General features: G+C 40.9%; 1 protein-coding gene across 3 annotated transcripts in view; it reads right to left on the reverse strand.

Moving 5' to 3' along the window:
• Positions 1–19,127, reverse strand: part of LOC149235370 (endoribonuclease Dicer homolog 3a-like) — a 421,567-nt gene that overhangs the window by 41,088 nt on the left and 361,352 nt on the right. The window lies entirely within an intron of this gene.

Consider the following 19,127-nt stretch of genomic DNA (forward strand, 5'->3'; position numbering starts at 1 on the left):
ATTTCCGGCAGTGTATCTCAATCCATGAGAGATTGTGCCCCAAAGATATCTCAGAAGATTCTTGGCACCAATCTAGTGAGGCTCAACCAAATATGAGCTCACCATGCTAACTGCAAAACATATGTCCGGACGGAAGCTCACCAAGAACATCAACGCGAATGAGTTTATGAAACTCAAAGGCATTTCCCAAATCTGGTCCGACATCACTACCATATAACTTCTGAAAGTTAATATGCTCGAGGTAGTCACAGGCTTGCAGTTTATCATTCCACATTCGGAATCCAACTCCCTCTTACTTCTGCAAATGAGAGGGTTTGCACCTGTCAGAAATAGGTCGTCCTCATAAGGTGCCGGTATGAGAGGTCTATCATCCACAACCTTCGGGTAATGGTTTGGATCGGTTTCACTCCTCGTGAATCTCAGCTTCATCTGACAGCTATCAATCCTCTCATACTATGCCCGTGGAGTTTTGCTTCAAGCCATAGAGGGCTTTCATCCACCTGTATACATGAGATTCCCGATCATGAATCTCAAACTCCTCGGGTTGTTCCAAACCTGTGGACCTACTACATGAGGGGAATGGTCCCCTTATAAAATTTTCCTTTGGTACATCTCAGACATGTACTTTCATGCTCTTTTTGAATTCAGGTATCCCTGTCACCATCTGACTCATAGACCTTCGGTGCTATGTGTCAATGGACATGGTCCCCAGTGGACTTCCTACAACTTGATACAACCCTGAACTCAAAAACATCTTTGAAAATTCTATTTTCAAACACGTACCTTTCCATCGATGAGTGCCACCTTGAAACCTTTGACTTCCATTGCTGAAATGGACACCAGGTTCTTCTTGCGATCAAGTACATAAAAGAGATTCTGTAAATGAATTGAGTTACCCTCATTCAATTGAGGGATAACATTCCCTACACCCTTTCCGGGATAGGTGGCATCGGCTCCAAGTATAATCCCACGATTGTTTCCATCTCTACCAAATTAGAGAGTGCACCCATTTATCCAATGAAGTGCCTTGAAGCACTACAATCAATAAGCCAGATCAGTGTTGCACGAAGCGCCCCCCCCCCCCCCGGCGGATCCAAGCCCCGAAGCGCGTCCCGTACGGAAGCGCCTAGGAAGCGTGGCCCGAAGCGGCGCTTCCGAATTCGGAAGCGGCGCTTCCTGTTTTTTAGCCGATTCCTGGAATTTCCGAAGCGCCGGACGGAAGCGCCGCTTCCATGCCTCCGAAGCGCGCTTCGTACGGCGCTTCGGGCCTCAGAAGCGCGGCGCTTCGGGCCAGGAAGCGCACGCTTCCGTACGCTTCGGGCAAGCAGGCCGCGCGTAGGGGAAAAAAACATTTTTTTTTTAATTTTTTTTTTAAGTTATGTTAACTTAGCATTAAGAGGGTGGGTTAGGGTGAGGTTAGAGTGAGGTTAAGGTGAGGAATGAAAAGAATAAAGCCCCCATTCATTCCTCATTTTCTCACTTTGAGTTTATGAGAGTTGGAGAAGAGAAGAGAGGAGAGGAGAAGATAAGAGAGGAAAGGAGAGGAGAAGAGAGGAGAGCTTGGAGGAGTGAAGGAGGAGGAGCTAGGAGAAGGAGGAGGAGCTTGGAGCAAGAGCTTGGAGGACTTCATCTACAAGAGCTAAAGAGGTAAGTTCAAACCCCAAACTCCCTTATTTTTTTGACAATTTTTTTGTATTTTTCTCCTCCCTCTCCTACTCTTTCCCATTATTTCTACTTGCTCCTTTACTTACAGGTTGTCCACCACCTATATCCATATTCCAAGATGGTGTTCTTTTGGCTTCTATGTATCATTCCACTCTTGGTTTTAATGATGGCAAGGGGGAATAGAAATAGAAGAGATGAAACACAAGAGGACAGTGGTCCCAATATGAGTGACCCAATGTGTGATGAGGAGGAAGGGTTTGAAGAGGAAGGGGATGAACCTGAAGAGGACACTGAAACACAAGATGGGAAAGCTACATCAACACCCTTGTGGAACTATGTGACCAAACTTGATGGGGGAAAGGGTGGTGGATCTTACAAATTTGTGTGCCCTCATGGTTGTCATGAAGGAAAACCATATTGTGGTTCATGTACCCGTTTGAGGAGACATCTTTGTGGGGTGATGGACAGTGATGAAAAAAAGGGTCCTGTGGGGGTACAAATTTGCCCAAACATTTCAACTGAAGAAAGAAGAAAATACATCCAAATAGAGATGGCTGCACAACAAAAAAACAAGAAACAAAGAACTCATTCTGAATCAAGTGCAACCTCTAAATTTGGTAGCTGCTCATCTCCTCATGGTACTTCTGCAAGCTCTGGAGGTAGAAGAACAATAGGGGATTTCCTTAATGTTGCTGGGAGGGATGATGTGGATGGAAAGATAGTCCGTTTTCTTTGTGCTTGCGGTGTACCATTCAATGTGCTTCGCTCTCCCTATTGGCATGAAATGGTAAAGGCCATCAATGAAGCCCCAAAAGGATACAAGGCCCCCAACTATGAGAAAGCTAGAACAGTGTTATTAGAAAGAGAAAAAGCTAAGGTTCAAAGAGCTTTGACACGTTTTACAAATGAGTGGGTAAATTCTGGGGTATCCATTGTATCAGATGGGTGGACAAATATTAGAAACCAACATTTGATAAATGTTCTTGGTGTTTCTTCTAGTGGTGCAGTATTTATTACATGTCATGACTCCTCCTCCATCACTGCATCTGCACAAAACATTGCAGATCTCCTATTGAAATCAATCAAAGATGTTGGTCCGAATAATGTGGTTCAAGTGATCACAGATAATGCAGCAAATTGTAAGGCAGCAGGAAAAATTATTGAGCGTACTCATCCACACATCTTTTGGTCTGGGTGCTTGGTTCACACATTGAACCTTTTGATGCATGATATTGTGAAGCACAAAGAATGTGGGTGGATTACTGAGCTTTACAGGAGAGGGAAGCAACTCACTAAATTCATCACAGGGCATACAAGGGTAAACTACTTCTATGGCACTTACTCCAAGTTGCAGTTGCTTAAAATTGCAAAGACAAGATTTGCTAGTTATTACCTCACCTTTAGGTGGCTAGTGAAGGTGAGACAAGCTTTAACTAATCTGGTGTGTGCTGAAACATGGGATGAAATTAACACTGACAGAGATGGTGCTAATGAAGTCAAGGACACTGTTCTTGACAGTTACTTTTGGTCACAGGTTAAATATGTTTTGCAATTCACCAAATCAATTTATTACATGATCAAGTTTGCAGATTCAGATCGACCAGTAATTGGGGAGGTGTATGAGCAAATGGATAGCATGTTGGGGCAGATTAAAGACATTGTTGAGCCTAGAGATACCACCTTGTACAATTATATTCGTGTAGAGGTGCAAAACCGATGGGAAATGCTAAATGTTCCATTGCATGCATTAGCATATGTTTTGACACCTAAATACTATCATCCATCATGGCTTTCAACACCAACACCTGGGGGGGGAAGCAGGAGAAAACCACACCAAGATCAAGAGGTTCACCAAAAATATATGGCTGCATTGAGTAAATTAATCCCTGATGAGGAGGACGCTGCATTGGTACGGAGACAGGTGAGCAACTATACGCTTAACACTGGTCCATTTGGGAGCATGCATGCAATTAAAGATCGAGAGACTTTTTCTTCTCTCGAGTGGTGGAACATGCATGGAGGGGGTACTCCACTTCTACAGGCTTTGGCATTGCGGGTGCTATCACAGGTGGTAAACACTTCTTCTGCAGAGAGGTGTTGGAGCTCTTATTCTTTCATCCACAGTGTTAAAAGGAACAGGTTGAGTTTAGACCGGGCAGAGAGCTTGGTTTATGTTCATTACAACTTGCGATTGTTGTCCCATTACTGTGAAGATGCAAAGTCTAATAAAGACATGTTGATTTGGGACAAGAATCCAGAGGAGCCCAATTTGGAGGATGGAGTGTTGCGATTAGAGCAATTAGAGGATGCTCTTATCAAGGTATGTCCATTCATTGTGGTATGAATTTTCCAATTTTTCCTTATAAAGCATTTCTCTAATTCATGTTTTTAATTTTTTTGTTAACTAGTGTTTTTTTTTTTTGCATGAATTTTTTGAGCGATTACAGGATGATGATGATCGTGTTGATATGCCACCCCCACCCCCACCCCCATCTGGTCCCTTGGTTCCTAGGTTCCATGGTTCAACACCAACAGCAGGGGGTTCTTCTTCATCAGTTTCAGTGCCACTTCCACAACTTCCACCGGCACCATCTTCTTCATTGCCACCACGTGGAGGCCCCCGCCCGCCGACACGTTCTGTTCGTGGTGGAAGGAGGAGAGATTAGTAGATATATTCACAGTCTACTACTTTTTGTCATAGATTACTCATTAGACTTGTAGGCTTGTGAATTTTAATTTTGAACCTTTTTTGTCTTGGCGGTGACCAAGTGACATATTTTGTAAACATTATTATTTGAATTTTGGACATGACAAATGTTGACAGTTGCTCACTTGCTAGATAAATCATAATATGCTCTATGTTTTATAATATGCTTAAATGTTTTATGTTTTATAATATGCTTAAAAATTTGATGTATGTTTGTAATAGCTAGAATATAGATGATTGTTGTACATACTCGTAACTACAATGGAATCATGGATGCCATATCTATCTTGATTTATGCAAAAATATGCATGTTTTCATGTCTTCTACAATTAATTTGCTATTTGGGATGTTTGTTTTGAGTATAAATGCAAATATATATATATATATATATATATATATATAGCAGACGCTTCCGCGGACGCTTCGCTTCCTAGATTTTTGGAAAATGACGCTTCCGCGCTTCCGCTTCCAAAAAACGCTTCCGCTTCGCTCCCGCTTCGTGCAACATTGAGCCAGATTCCCAAAGAATCTGAAGGAGAGGGCCAATACAAGATAACGCTTCTTTATCTTATCAGAAACAACATTTGATTCTTCATACCTGCGGTTCCTTGCTTTCTTTGAAGAGTCGACCATTTCCTTGATCCTACATTACCTATCATTCCTTTGATCATTGAAGATGTTCCTGGAATGATTGTTATCTTCATCAAGAGATGTGTCTCTGCCATTTGGACACTCCTTCACATAATGGCCGAACTTATTGCAACCAAGGCATCCACCTTTCCTTCCACCCTTAGATCCGAACTTCCCAATGAAGTGATCTTTAAGTAGGCCATCAGAAACTTCCGCTGCGCCATTCTGATAATATTTTCTGCTTCGACTTCACCCTCAGTGAATTTGAAGAGGGATGAGGAATCCACTGATCCTTTTGTCCTCTCCCAACTATCTTCGATGATTGCTCTTTCACTCTTGCTTGGGCATTGTCTTCACCTTATCTCTGATACCATGTTAATTTTAGGTATGTTCTATGCTAGAGCAATTTATTTCAATTTTCACAGTTAGCTCAATATCTTTTCCAAATTAGCAATCACATCAGCATTAAAGTTAACTGCAGATAGAACATAAATATAAATCGCAGAAGACAAGCCAAGACAAGAGGACACAAGATGTGGCGCTAGCCAGGGACAAACCCCAATGTGGGGGAACCCTTGATCAATTCTTCTTATATATTCTTCAATAATTCAACAAAGAGAGAGAGAGATAGCATGTTTACAACAAAAGTCAACACTTTGACTTATCTAGATAAGAGCATAGATCATCTCTAAGAAAATGATACATGAGATCAGTTGAAGACATGCTGCTTCAACTAATTCTCCAAGGTGACTCCTTCACCTATCGTTGTGCTGCATTTTGTCATCATGTTGCACCTCACCACGTTGCACCATGTTGCACTCATCATCACTATGTTGCATCTCATCACACTTCATTAATCATGACTTACCCATCACTATATTGCATTATGTGCCATTGCTGCACCATGTTGCCATCCTGACCTATGTGTTGGTTGTACCTTGCTTGCTTCTCCCTTGCTTGCTTGTTGTCCTTTGCATGCTTCTTGTTGCATGCTAGTTGTAAGTATTTGTTGCTAAGTACCATACAACTATCCCAATGTTAGTCAGCTATCCCTTGCATGCTGCCCTCCTTCGGAGACAGATGCTCCAGCTGTTCTGGCAGTTCCGACAGTTCCAACTTTTCCAGCATTTCTGGCTTTTTCCGGCTTTTCAGGTAGTTTCGACTTTCTCGGTAGTTCCAGCTTTTCCGGCAGTTCCGGCTTTTCCTACAATTCCGACTTTCAGGTAGTTCCGGCGTTTCCGGCAGTTCCAGTTTTCGATAGTTCCGGCTTTCCTAGCTTTTCCGGCTTTCTCGACAGTTCTGGCAGTTCCGACTTTTCCAGCTTTTCTGGCAATTCCAGCTTTTCCGAAAGTTCTGGCATTTCAGGCTTTTCCGGCAGTTTCGACTTTTCCGACATTTCCGGGTTTTTTTTAAGCAATGTAGAGCTTATTCTCCCATGACTACATTTAGATCTAGGGCATGTTATCTAGGGCAGCGTATACCCTAGGGCACTCCCTCTAGCTCTCATCTTCATCAAACCCAAAACAGGATGAAGTGAGATCACAAGAGTGAGTGTGTGTGTGACAAATGACTTCAAGTCATCTTCTATTTATACTAAAACGTAGAGGTTGAATAGACATGATTGTTGGACTTCTGAGCCTACATAAGTTGCTGGCCGACTTGACAATTTGTCCATAATCAAAATAAATTTATATCTTCATAAATACTTATCGGAATCATATGATCTTTAGATCAATCTTACACTTTTCGATGAGAGGGATCCAAGAAAAATATCAGCTGCCATAAATAAGATGACCCACATGGGTTTTGGCCCTAGTTGCCAATTTTAACAAGGTTCAAAAGAAATAAAAGGCCCTCCTCCCCTCCCATAATTCACCATTTGCATATGAGAGAGCTTTTGGAATTGGAGCAAGCGTTGAGGAGGAAGATTGAGAGGGTTGCTTGGGATATTGAGGAGCTTACAAGGGAGATTAGAGCTTGGGATTGAAGGCCAAAGAGGTAGGATCTAGACTCTAATCTAGCATTTGTGTTTTTATATGTTCATTGTTAAATGAAAATGTTGTCTTCTATCTCTCAAGTTTCCCATTCCCATTCCTCCATTTTATTGCAAACAAGAAACTATAACTCCACCAAAGTTCAAAGAATCAAAACTTCAAATATCATGGCTATATGGCTTGGTATTCTCTTGATGTTGGCTCTTTTTTTGTTATTAAGGTGTTGGAGAGTAGGAGGAGGGTTGATGAAGAGGATGAAGAAGTGGGTAGTGGTGGATTTGAAAATATTGGAGAGGAGTACCACCTTGGCGAGGAGGAGGAGGAGAGTGGAGATGATGAGGGCACAAAAACCAAATTAGACCAAACCCATTGTGGAAATATGTTTCTAGGCCCGAAGGATGGAAAGGGGGTGGAACCACTAAATTTACATGCCTCCATTGCAAAAAGACTTACACGGGTTCATACACCAGTGCCAAAAAGCATCTCTATGGAAAAATGCCATGGGATGGAGATAAACAAATAGGAATCAACACTTATGGAAGTGTGTCACAACAACAAGAGCCAAATACACAAGGGAAGAGGAGGAAGACCAATACAAATCCAAAAGTTCAAAAGGTGACTTTTAACATCACATCAGTAGTCCATATTCACATAGACTAAGAACTTTATTAGCATCCTCCCATGGTAGTGGATATGGAGGCACAGGAACGAACATCCCTTTAAGGCATAGAACCATATCAGATTTCCTTGACAAATGGTGTAGGAATGATGTGGATTCAAAAATTTACAGGTTTCTCTATGCATGTGGGATACTATTCAATGTTCTTTGCTCACCTTATTGGCATGAAATGGTTTCCACCATTAATGATGCGCCAAAGGATACAAAAGCCCTGGGTATGACAAGGCTAGAACCATGGGACTTGATCATGAAAAAGGAAAAACAACACATGCTTTGGGTAAAATGACAAGTTCTTGGAATGACCATGGGTTATCCATTGTATCTAATGGCTAAACAAATGTAAAAGGCAAGCCATTGATAAGTGTTCTTGTTGTGTCTACTAGTGGTGTTGTCTTCCTTTCAACACATGATTACTCAAAAAAGTTCAAGACTGCCATCAACATTACAAAACCATTACTTCAAACAATTGAAAGAATTGGGCCATACAATGTCATCCAATCATCACCAATAATGCTGCTAATTGTAAGGCAATGGGAGCAATTATTGAGGATAGATACCCCAACATATTTTGGTCTGGGTGTTCGTTTCACACAATGAACCTTTTGATGCATGATATTATTAAGAAAAAACGCCCTCAATACAAATGGATTCGTGATTTGTACAAGAGAGGCAAGAGAATGCTAAAATTTATTACCAATCATAGTAATACCCATGGGCTTTTCCATAGTCACTCAACTTTGGAGTTGTTGAAGATTGCAAAGACTAGATTTGCTAGTTATTAGTAATTACCTCACCTTCTAGCACCTTTTGAAGGCAAAAGAGTCATTGGCTAGCATGGTATCAAGTCAACACTGGCAAGTATTAAAGGACAGGGCTCCAACCACAATTGACAAGCAAGGTTTTGAAGAGGTGGAGAACACCGCTCTTGATGGTCTATTTTGGGCACCTGTGCAGGGAGTTTCGCAATTCACCAAGCCCAATTATAACGTGATTCATTTTGCAGATACAAATCAACCAGTGATTGGGGAGGTGTATGAGTAGATGGATAACATGTTGGGGTAAATAAAAGATATTGTTCAGGAAAAAGATCCCAACTTGTATGATATTATTCACAAATTTGTGTGCATAGGGTGGAAGAAACTTAATGTTCCACTACATGCCTTGGCATATAACCTTACGCCAAAATACTACTCTCCATCTTGGTTGGGAAAACTTGCACCTAGGGGTGGGGTTAGAGCCAAACCCCATACAAATCCAGAGGTACAAGATGGGTATATGACAACATTAGACAAGATGGTCCCTGACAGGGAGGAGTGTGCTAATATGCGTCTTGAATTAGGCAGATACTTCACTAGCATTGGAGTGTTTGGTTCTTTGCATGCAATGGAAGAGAGGGAAAAATTTGATGCTATCACATGGTGGGACGCATATGAAAGTCAGGGACTTTTTCCAAAACTAGTAAAAATAGTCTTTACACAGGTCATAAATACTTCTTCTGCAAAGAGGTGTTGGAGTAACTATAGCTTCATCCATAATGTGAGACGAAACAAACTCAATGAAAAATAGGCAGAAAGATTGGTTTATGTGCACTACAACTTGAGGTTGTTGAGTCAATATTGTGATAGGGATTGAGATGATACATCATATACAACTTGGGACAGCTACCTAGAGAAAGATAATTTGGAGGATGGTGCTCTACATCTAGAAGAATTGGAAACAAAACTTTTGAAAGATGATGAAGAAGCAACAACAACCATGCCACCCCCATCATCCAGTAACAGTGCTCGAGTTCCACAATCTTTGCCTTTGTTGTCGCCACCTCCATCTACATCCTCACGTGGAGGTCATGTGCCTTTGAGTTCTGTTTCTGGTTGTGCTACCTTTATGAAGTTTGTTAGAAGATCTTTGCAGCCTACTTGAGCAAACCTATTTGTGCCCTAAACTTTTGTATATGATAGTAATTCTTGATAGTAATATGTGGCAAGTGCTTTTAAGATAGTGATATGGGGCAATTGTTCTTATGACAGTGATATGTGGCAAGTGTTGTTATGACAAAAATGTTAGTTTTTTGTAGCATTGAATGGTGTTCTAGTCTCAACAATTGTCAGAGAGGCTAAGAAACACTAGGACTCTAAAATCCAGAAAAGGTTTTAGGAAAATCCACCTCGAAATGCCTTAATTAAGTTAATTAATCAGTAATTAAATTTTTTCTAAGTCTAACTTAGGGAAAATGAGTAATTAACAACAATTAATTGAGGAAGGTGATATTTCTCTAGAAACTCACATGGATCGACTAGGAAATAATCTCAGCCATTGATTAAGTTTTAATCTTGGTTGTCGGAGTCTCAACTGGAGGTTATAAGAAGAAGTCAATGGGTAGATGCAAGAACATACTTGAGATCGATTTCTTTGGGCATTTCGATTTTCCAGAGAGCAGCAAGATTCTACGGAAAGAGCTCGAGCTAGAGAGGGGACGTAGAGACATAGAGGAGCAGAGACAGTCAGTCCAAAGGAAGTTTACCAGTTCTGAAGGGTCAGAAAGAGGAGGCCGAAAATATTCTAAAGGAGGTCGAGCAGAGGCAGTGTAGAGCCTCAAGTGAGCAGTTTGATTTGACTGAATGGGAGGATGTCTTTCGTTCCAGAGGCCGAGAAGATTTTCCAGAGGGCAGGAGAGGCATTTTGCCAGTCAGTAGCAAGCAGGACGGCTAGATTGGCAACTAATTCAGGTAGAGCATTTGGCAGGCAACGCAAGGGTGACGCAGAGCTGTGACGTAGAGCCTGTGCGAACCAACTTGGATGACTAGATTTTCAAAGGTCAAATAGTGTCGGGATTGCTTGGAGTGAGGGTAAAATCCCTCACTATATTTTTGCTAGTATTTCTCTTAGGTAGATTTGCCAGTTTGGAAATATTTGTTGTACCTCTCTTTTGTCATCTATCACTTCCTCTATCTGGGAATCTCCCACCTTGATTTCTCTCCATGGCCACTAATCAATTTTGGATAGCATTCATTTGGCTAGTGTGATTTGCCTCCATACTCTTGATGAGTTGGGTCAATTCCTTAATAGGATCCATGTGTAGTCTCTTCCTTGGCCTTGACTTTGGAATCATTCGATTTCGATGGCCCTCTAGTGAAACTAGGAAGTTTAAACTTTCCTGATTTCTTTCTAGCCTTTTCCATTTTTAAGGCTTCAATTTGAGCTACACCTACATTTGTAGGCTCCTTCCTCCTCAACTCATAAGAAGTGTCAACACCAAAAGCATCCAGATATGAGCATAAAAGAAATTCATCAAGAGGTTTAACAATAGCAGGTATTCTTTTTACCAATCCATTGAATCTCTTGTTAGACTCCTCCATGGTTTCATTCTCATTTTTCTTCATATTGCTAATGGCGTTGATCAAATGCCTATTTTCCTTCTTCTCTCTAAACTTATATAAAAATGCAGTTAGAATGGCTTGTAAAGAGTTATATGAGTTATCAGGTTGCTCAGTGAGCCAATCAAGAGCATCCTCTTCTAAAAATAAAACAAAGAGTCTCATCTTCAAATCCTCATAGTTAGCAGTGTTACACCATTTAAAAATACAAACATTAAATTTTTTCACATGTGATGTAGCACTAATGGCATTGTTACCTTGAAAGGAAAGAAACTTTTCAATAGCCTTGTCAAGGATATTGTGAAGATAGCCATTTATGTTAGTGAAGTCACAAGGAGAAAAAATATCATTCATGATGCTAGGCTCTACTTGTTCTTGAAAAAGCAAATGAATATCAGAAATAGCCTCTTGCCCAAGACTAGCAAGAGCTCTACTATGAGAAAGTCTATTCAACCTCTCTCTAAAAACCCTTTCAAGACCAAGAGAGGGGCTAACTAGTGTTGAAGAAAATGTAACTAGGTTCGGTCTTCATGATGACATGATCTTTGTAAATGTAATAAAAGAGAATAAATTATTTTTGTATGCCTTGGTACATGGGTTTCATGAGCAAGAAGTGTCCTAGGTCAAAAGACTTCTTTTTGATGTCTTTAGGATTTTATTTATTTGTTAAAGAGTCATGTCATGTAATGAAAGCTCTTCTTGAGCCTATGTAAATGTATACAAGTCATCAAAGAGTGTATCAGCCCTCCAAGACCAAGAAAAATCCTCCAAGAGCAAGCACACCGAAGTCTGCAAGCAATACAACAAAGAAATCTTATGTTGGCTCCAAAATTAATTAAAGGAAATTATTAAATAAATGGAAGTCATGTCGGCTTGGGAAAAAGTCATGACTGTTCATACTCTCATGTCGGCTCAATATAGGAGCACTCACCACTATAAATACCCCGTCAAGATATCCTCCAAAAGGGTGGAAAAAGACCTTGCACTTCTCTCTGAAATTTCGTATGAGTATTGGGTGCAGGTATGCACAGACAAGGAAGGGACAGACCTCACATAAGGTATGGGAGATCTCGTATTCCTTTGAAGCCTCGCATGAAGGAGAAAATCCGAATTAGGGCTTGACTGAACCTCGGTTGGGTATTAGGTGCAGTCATGGCCAGAACCTCGGATGCATGAATGAGGATGCAGTATTGTCTCGACATAACTATGAATTGAAGGCATAGACCTCGGTTGGATGAGGCAGATCTCGGATAAGGACACAGATTGGAATAAAGTCTGGGCTAGATCCTATTCTCAGCATACATGTAGGATCTCGGATGGGTGGAATAGAAAGGACCTTGAATGGATAGACAGTCGTAGCATAAGGATGTCTCTGCTCTTCTCCAAGGTACAGTATTGGCATCCTGTAATCTCAATCTCGGCATAATAAAGATCACGTTGATTCTAAAGGTGGTATTCCTGTAGCAGCCTCAACATAATGAACAACAATGGTTAGGGTTGCAAGAAGTGGATCTACACTCTCAGCATACTATATCAGTAGAACCATATTGATGAAATGCATTCGCATGATGACAGTGATTCTCGGCATACTTGAATGGCACAATATTCGGATCTGTGATCTTAATCTGAAAATGTATATCAGTACAGTACACTTCCTTGGCATATTAGGATGCAGTCACAATGACAAGGATCATGAATAATCATGATGGTGACAGTCTCAACATGATGAGAATGATAAGGGTGGATAGTCTCAAATCATGATGTTACACAATTTACAGTAAGGTGCAGCTACAAGGCTTGATCTTGTTCTTAAAGATCATGATCTCAAAGAATGTGTAGAGATCACCTCTCAAGGAGCAATCATGGTGCAGATGTTACTAATAATAAAGATGCAATAATGAAGATCTCAGTGATCTTAGTGATGCAGTTGTAATGTCTTCAATGGTGCAGATGATGATCTTATCAATGGCAGAGGAAAGGATTGGTGTCTTGGTCTTGGAGAGGCATATTGAGTCAAGGGTCTTGGTCCTGGCATTCGTCAATGAGATTTCTATAAGAAGAATTTTGCGTGGGTTTTCCTCTCCAAGAGGGAGAGGTTTTGGCCCTGGCAAAAAGCCATATACTTTGTGTTCTTGTCTCTTTTGTTTTGATAGCAGTTTGATGAAGCTAACATATACACACTAATAATGACAAGAAGATCAAGTTAAGATAAAATATAAAAACACTTCACAAATTGTTATCATGCTAAGAAGAATCTTTGTAATTCTGAATGCCCTAGATTCTTCAACAACTAAACCACTGGAATTCTCCTAGTAGAGACTCTTGCAAAATTTGGATTGAGTGGAGTCGCCACTGGAGCAAGAATCTAAATCTAAAGTTTAATAATGCTACTTAATAATAAAAGCCCTAAATTGTTGCACTAGTTTTCCCGCATTGGGTTTTTCCGAGGACTTTTGTCCAAAAATAATAATGTTATATTTTTTTGTGTGTGCCAGTATTTTTTCAGTTTCCAGTTTATCTTCCGCAGTGCTTGTTGACAAATGTAACCACGTTCGGTCTTCATAAAATGTATTTGTCAAAATAACTTTTATTATTGTTACAATAACTTATTAAAGCATGGGTTTCATGCTTGGGTCATCATTTTATTAGTCAAAGTCCCCTTGTGGACTCCTAGGATTAATAAAGTGTCGTTAGAGGCATTATATATTTTATGAGACCCTTCTTGGGCTTTCAAACGATGTAAAAAAAATTATTTTTGAGTCAAAGATGAATTATGTAACCTCCAAACCAAGTCAGCCTCAAGGAAGGCAATTTGACATCATTGGAAGGCTATATATGCAAGGCAGTTCGAATTCATTTGAGTATCTCACTCTCTCACACATAGTTTGATATCTAAAGTCGGAAGCTAGGAAGAAGTGCGAAGATGAAGAAGGAGGCTAAAAGGAGTGTGAGTTTGGTCGAAAAGGGAAGGACACAATTGAAGGTTTGGTATCCCTCTCTCTCTCTCTCTCTCGTGTGGGCTAGTTTAGGAGATCAAAGTCTCCTTGTCAAATTCAATGTTGTTGTTGATGCCAGAAGTTGCCAAGTCGAAGTTGCTAGGGTCGAAGTGCTGCTGCTACTAGGTGAAGAAATTTCAACCCCCACTCTGGTTATTAGTTTTCCTTATCACTCCATACATTTAGTTTTAAATCCAAGCATGATAAAAATTCTAAAATCTGGAAATGACAATATTTTCTAAAAACACAAATTTAGAGATTTCACGACTGTTGAAATTGCAGAAATAAAACACAGTAAAATTATGACAGCCACAAAAAAAATAACACAGTGATTTTTTGTCAATGTGACCCTGGAAAAACCCCCTACAACTCTTGGGGAAAACCAGTTTGAGAGCTCTTCTTTATTTCTGAAAAATGCTTTACAAAGACACTGAAATACACAGTAAAAATTCCAGTGACCACAAACTACAACTTATCTCGATTTTCGTGCTTGCACTCTACCTCGAAAATCATGCCAATTAGCAAACAGCCAAAACAAAAATTTTCCAGCAATAAAACAACATTAAATGTCGTATGGCCAGCCTCAAAAAACATGCCCAAAACGAACTGTACGAATCGTACGGATTTCAGCAGTACAACTACCTCAAAATTCATGCCCAAATCAGCGTTGAAATTTGTGCCCTTGCTATTGTCCCTCTTCCTCGATATCCGTGTCTTTCTCATGTTGTATGATTTTTCCTTGGGATGTGTGCCAATAAATGTTGCTGCCCAGATTTGCTGAAATGTCTTCTTGCTACTCTCCTTCACTTCCTCGCTGCTCAGAAATTTTATTCTTGCTCCCTCTTCTCTTTCTCTCAAATGCTCATGAAAAAATGAATTGATCTTTCTCTCCTCTTCTCCTTTTATTCTCTAAATGACCTTTCGGGTTACCCTAAGATCTAATGGCTGAGATTCATTTAGATCTAGGGATGAGAATAAATGTGCATTTAATTTTCACTTTCTATTTTTTAACTCACCCATTTAAATAAAGACCCACTTAGCTTTTTATTTCCATAGTCACTTTTTCACTTTCTAATTCTTCATTTACTTTAATAAACTCACCTTTAAATTAGAATGTATTTGTGCCCTTGCTGCTGTCCCTCTTCTTCGATATTTGTGCCTTTCTCATTTTGTACGATTTTGCCTTGGGATGCGTGCCAATAAATGTTGCTGCCCAGATTTGCTGAAATGTCTTCTTGCTGCTCTCCTTCACTTCCTCGTTGCTCAAAAATTTTATCCTTTCTCTCTCTTCTCTTTCTCTCAAATGCTCATGAAAGGATAAATTGATCTTTCTCTCTTCTCTTCTCCTTTTACTCTCTAAATGACCTTTTAGGTTACCCTAAGATCTAATGGCTGAGATTCATTTAGATCTAGGAATGAGAATAAATATGCATTTAATTCTCTCTGTCTATTTTTAACGCACCCACTTAAATAAAGACCCACTTAGCCTTTTATTTCCATAGTCACTTTTTCACTTTCTAATTCTTCATTGACTTTAATAAACTCACCTTTAAATTAGAATGTGACTTTACCACTTATAAAGTCACTTTTAAATTAGAATGTAACTTTACCACTTATAAACTCACTTTTAAATTAAATTGACTTTACCACTTATAAAGTCACTTTAGGAGAAAAGTAAAAAATAAATTTGGGCACTTTTCCCTAGGCCAAAGATCAAAGCTTTAGGGAACCACTTGTCCTCTGGTACCCAAATTTTAACACTCCCTCTTACCGAGGAAAGTGTTCCTCACCACTCCCATCTTGTTTTTGAAGTAGACATCATTGCCCTGTGGTAAGGCTTTGGTGAAAATGTCCGCTACCTGCTCATTTGTGGAAATGTACTCAAGCTTGACAGCTCCCTTTTGGACATAGTCTCTAATGAAGTGATACTTGATCTCAATATGCTTTGACCTGTCATGAAAAATTGGATTCTCCGTGAGTTTTATGCAACTCTGATTATCACAGTAAATTATTGAAGGTCTCAATGCCTAACCAAATAGACCAAACAACATCTTATGAAGCCATATGGCCTCGCAACTAGCCAAACTAGCAGCCATATACTCTGCCTCAACTAAGCTCAATGCAACTGACTATTGTTTCCAGCTGATCCACGACACAACTGTTGAACCCAACCCAAAACAGCACCCGGAAGTACTCTTCCTATCTGAAGCACAACCTGCCCAATCTGAATCCGTGTAGCCTGCCAGTCTCACTCCATCACCCTGTCTATAATCTAGACCAAAATCCACAGTCCCCTGCAAGTAACGAAGAATGTGTTTTGCAGCCACTCAGTGCACTCTCTCAGGCTCACACATGAACTGACTCATAGTGTTAACTGCAAAACATATATCTGATCGAGTGTTGACCAAATACATCAAACAACCAATCAGTGATCTACATAGAGTAGGATCCATCAACTCGGAATCAGAAGCGTGAAGCTTCTTCCAGTTAGTGATCATAGGTGTAGACATGGGTTTGCAGTCCTCCATGTGAAATCTGCTAAGGATATCCACAATGTACTTCCCTTGTACCAGGAAGAAATGCCCCTCCTCCTGCCACACCTCCAATCCCAGAAATAATGCATCAAGCCGATATCCTTCATCTCAAACTCTGAAGCAAAATCTCTCTTGCAGCCCTCAATGAGTCTCTTTGCAACAGCGATGATCAAGTCATCAACATACAACACCAGAATGAGAGGCTCCTCACCCACCACAATGACGTATAGGTTCAGAGTAGCCTCACTCTTTGTGAAACCCAACTGCTGCAAGTATGTATCAATCCTAGAGTACCAAGCTCTAAGAGCTTGTTTCAAGCCATAGAGTGCCTTTTTCAATCTGCATACATGGGACTCCTTTCCATGCACCTCAAAGCCCTGCGGCTGCTCAATATAAACCTCCTCCTGAATGAAGCCATTGAGAAATGCGGTCTTCACATCCATTTGGTGGATCTTCCAACCCATCTCTGCTGCAATCAATATAATGGGGCGAATAGATGTATATCGAGCAACGGGAGCGAAGGTCTCATCATAGTCAACTCCCTCTACCTGTGATAAACCTCTCGCCACAAATCGAGCTTTGGACTTCTCAGTGTTGCCATCTGCAACATGCTTTATCTTGTAGAGCCATCTGAAAGTAACAACTGATTTACCTTTAGGCCTTGGCACTAGCTCCCAAACATCGTTCTTCATAATAGAAGAATACTCCTCCATCATGGCCTCTCTCCAGACCTGCTGGCTGGCTGCCTCCTCATAACTAAAAGGCTCAGAGTCAACAATGCTTGTTACCAATGCCATGTAACTACAAAACCGCTCAGGTGATTTACTCTCTCTAACCTGTCTCTTTGGCCCAACAACTAATGTGGCCTTGCACAAGGTATCTTGAAGCCATTTGGGCTTCCTCTTCCCTGAGCATACTTCTCCCACCAAAGTGAAAGAATCCTCATCATCATCAGAAGCCTGAACTCCTGAAGGCCTGCCAACTGACCTCATGCCTGAATCTGTGCCTATAAATGCTGAAGTACCGTGCAAACTGTCCATTAGTGGACTACCCTATGAACTGCTCTGCAGACTGCCCTGCATGCTACCCGAAGAACCACCCACCTAACTCTGAGAGCCACTGCTCACTGATGGACCTAACATTGTAATCGATGTACCCCCTGATCCCTGACCACTGGATCCCCGTAACTGACTTAGTTGCTCCTGAGAGTCTGGTGACTCTAGATACTCTAACTCCCGTGACCTCCTAAAAGCTCTCTCCTCCTCGAACTTCACATCACGCCTAAGAACCACTTTCCTCTGTGGAATATAAATCCGATAAGCTTTCGAGGTCTCGCTATAACCCACAAAGATGCCCTTGTAGCTTGGTCCTGTTCTCATTGGGGACATAGGAATATGTAAGGCACCCAAAGATATGAAAGTGTCCAACATCAAGCTTCTTCCCAAAAACAGCCTCCTCCGAAGTCACACTCCCCAAGGCACGATGTGGACTCTGTTCTGCAAGTACACAGCAGTGTTGCAGGCCATTGCCCACAAAAATAAAGGTAACCCCTAATCATGAAGCATGGCTTTGGCAACCGCTGCAAAGGATCTATTCTTCCTCTCCGCAACCCCATTCTAGTGGGGGTAGTAAGGAACTGTGAACTCCCTTTTAATGCCTACCTCAGCACAAAAATCAACAAACTCACCAAGGGTATACTCCCCTCCATTGTCTGACCTGAGGACCTTGATCTTCCTACCTGTCTGGGTCTCCACAAGAGCTTTGAACTCTTGAAACCCCTTTAAGACCTCACTCTTAGTCTTCAAGAAATAAATCCAAGTCTTCTTGGAGTGGTCATTAATGAACAAAACATTGTACTCATAGCCACTCAAGGATACATGAGACATCCAACCACTCACATCGGTATGAATCAAGTCAAGGATCCCGGTCGCGTCTGCTATCACTGCTGGGAAAAGGGGATCTGGCAAACTTCCCCATGACACATCCTTTGCACACATCAAGGTGATCACATCTGAAATCTAACACACCAGTGGTGATCTCCCGCAATGTACTCAAGGCCCCATGATACATGTGCCCCATCCTGCGGTGCCAAATCTCACAACTCTGAACTGCTAGATTCGTTGTCGATCCTGTCACGGTTGCTACTACTCAATGCCATCAGGGGCTGGATGAGGACATGTACACCTTGGCATGGTGCACACCAATCTCTCTAGTTGAAGAAGCTGGAGTTCCCCTAGGATATATAAGCACCTGCCCTCTGCTGAAGAACACATCATATCCTCTGTCCTCAAGTGCTACGATGGATATCAGGCAGTGTTGTTAAAATCGCGATTTTATCGGAAAAACGCGATTTTTTCATTTACCCGATCAAATCGCGATTTTTATGTGTAAAAATCGCCACTTTTTTTTATAACGATTTTTATCGAAAAAATCGCGAGTTTTTGAAAATATCGCGATTTTTTCGAAAAAATCGCGATTTTTAGTGAAAAAATCGTGGAGGGCGCGGGCAGCGGGGTTTTATATGGCAAATTCGATTTTTTTTTAATTC

This window comes from Pinus tabuliformis, chromosome 8 (genome assembly GCF_031772625.1).
Source record: "Pinus tabuliformis cultivar Carrire ecotype Pingquan chromosome 8, CPIR1, whole genome shotgun sequence".
In the NCBI taxonomy this organism is placed as follows: Eukaryota; Viridiplantae; Streptophyta; class Pinopsida; order Pinales; family Pinaceae; genus Pinus; species Pinus tabuliformis.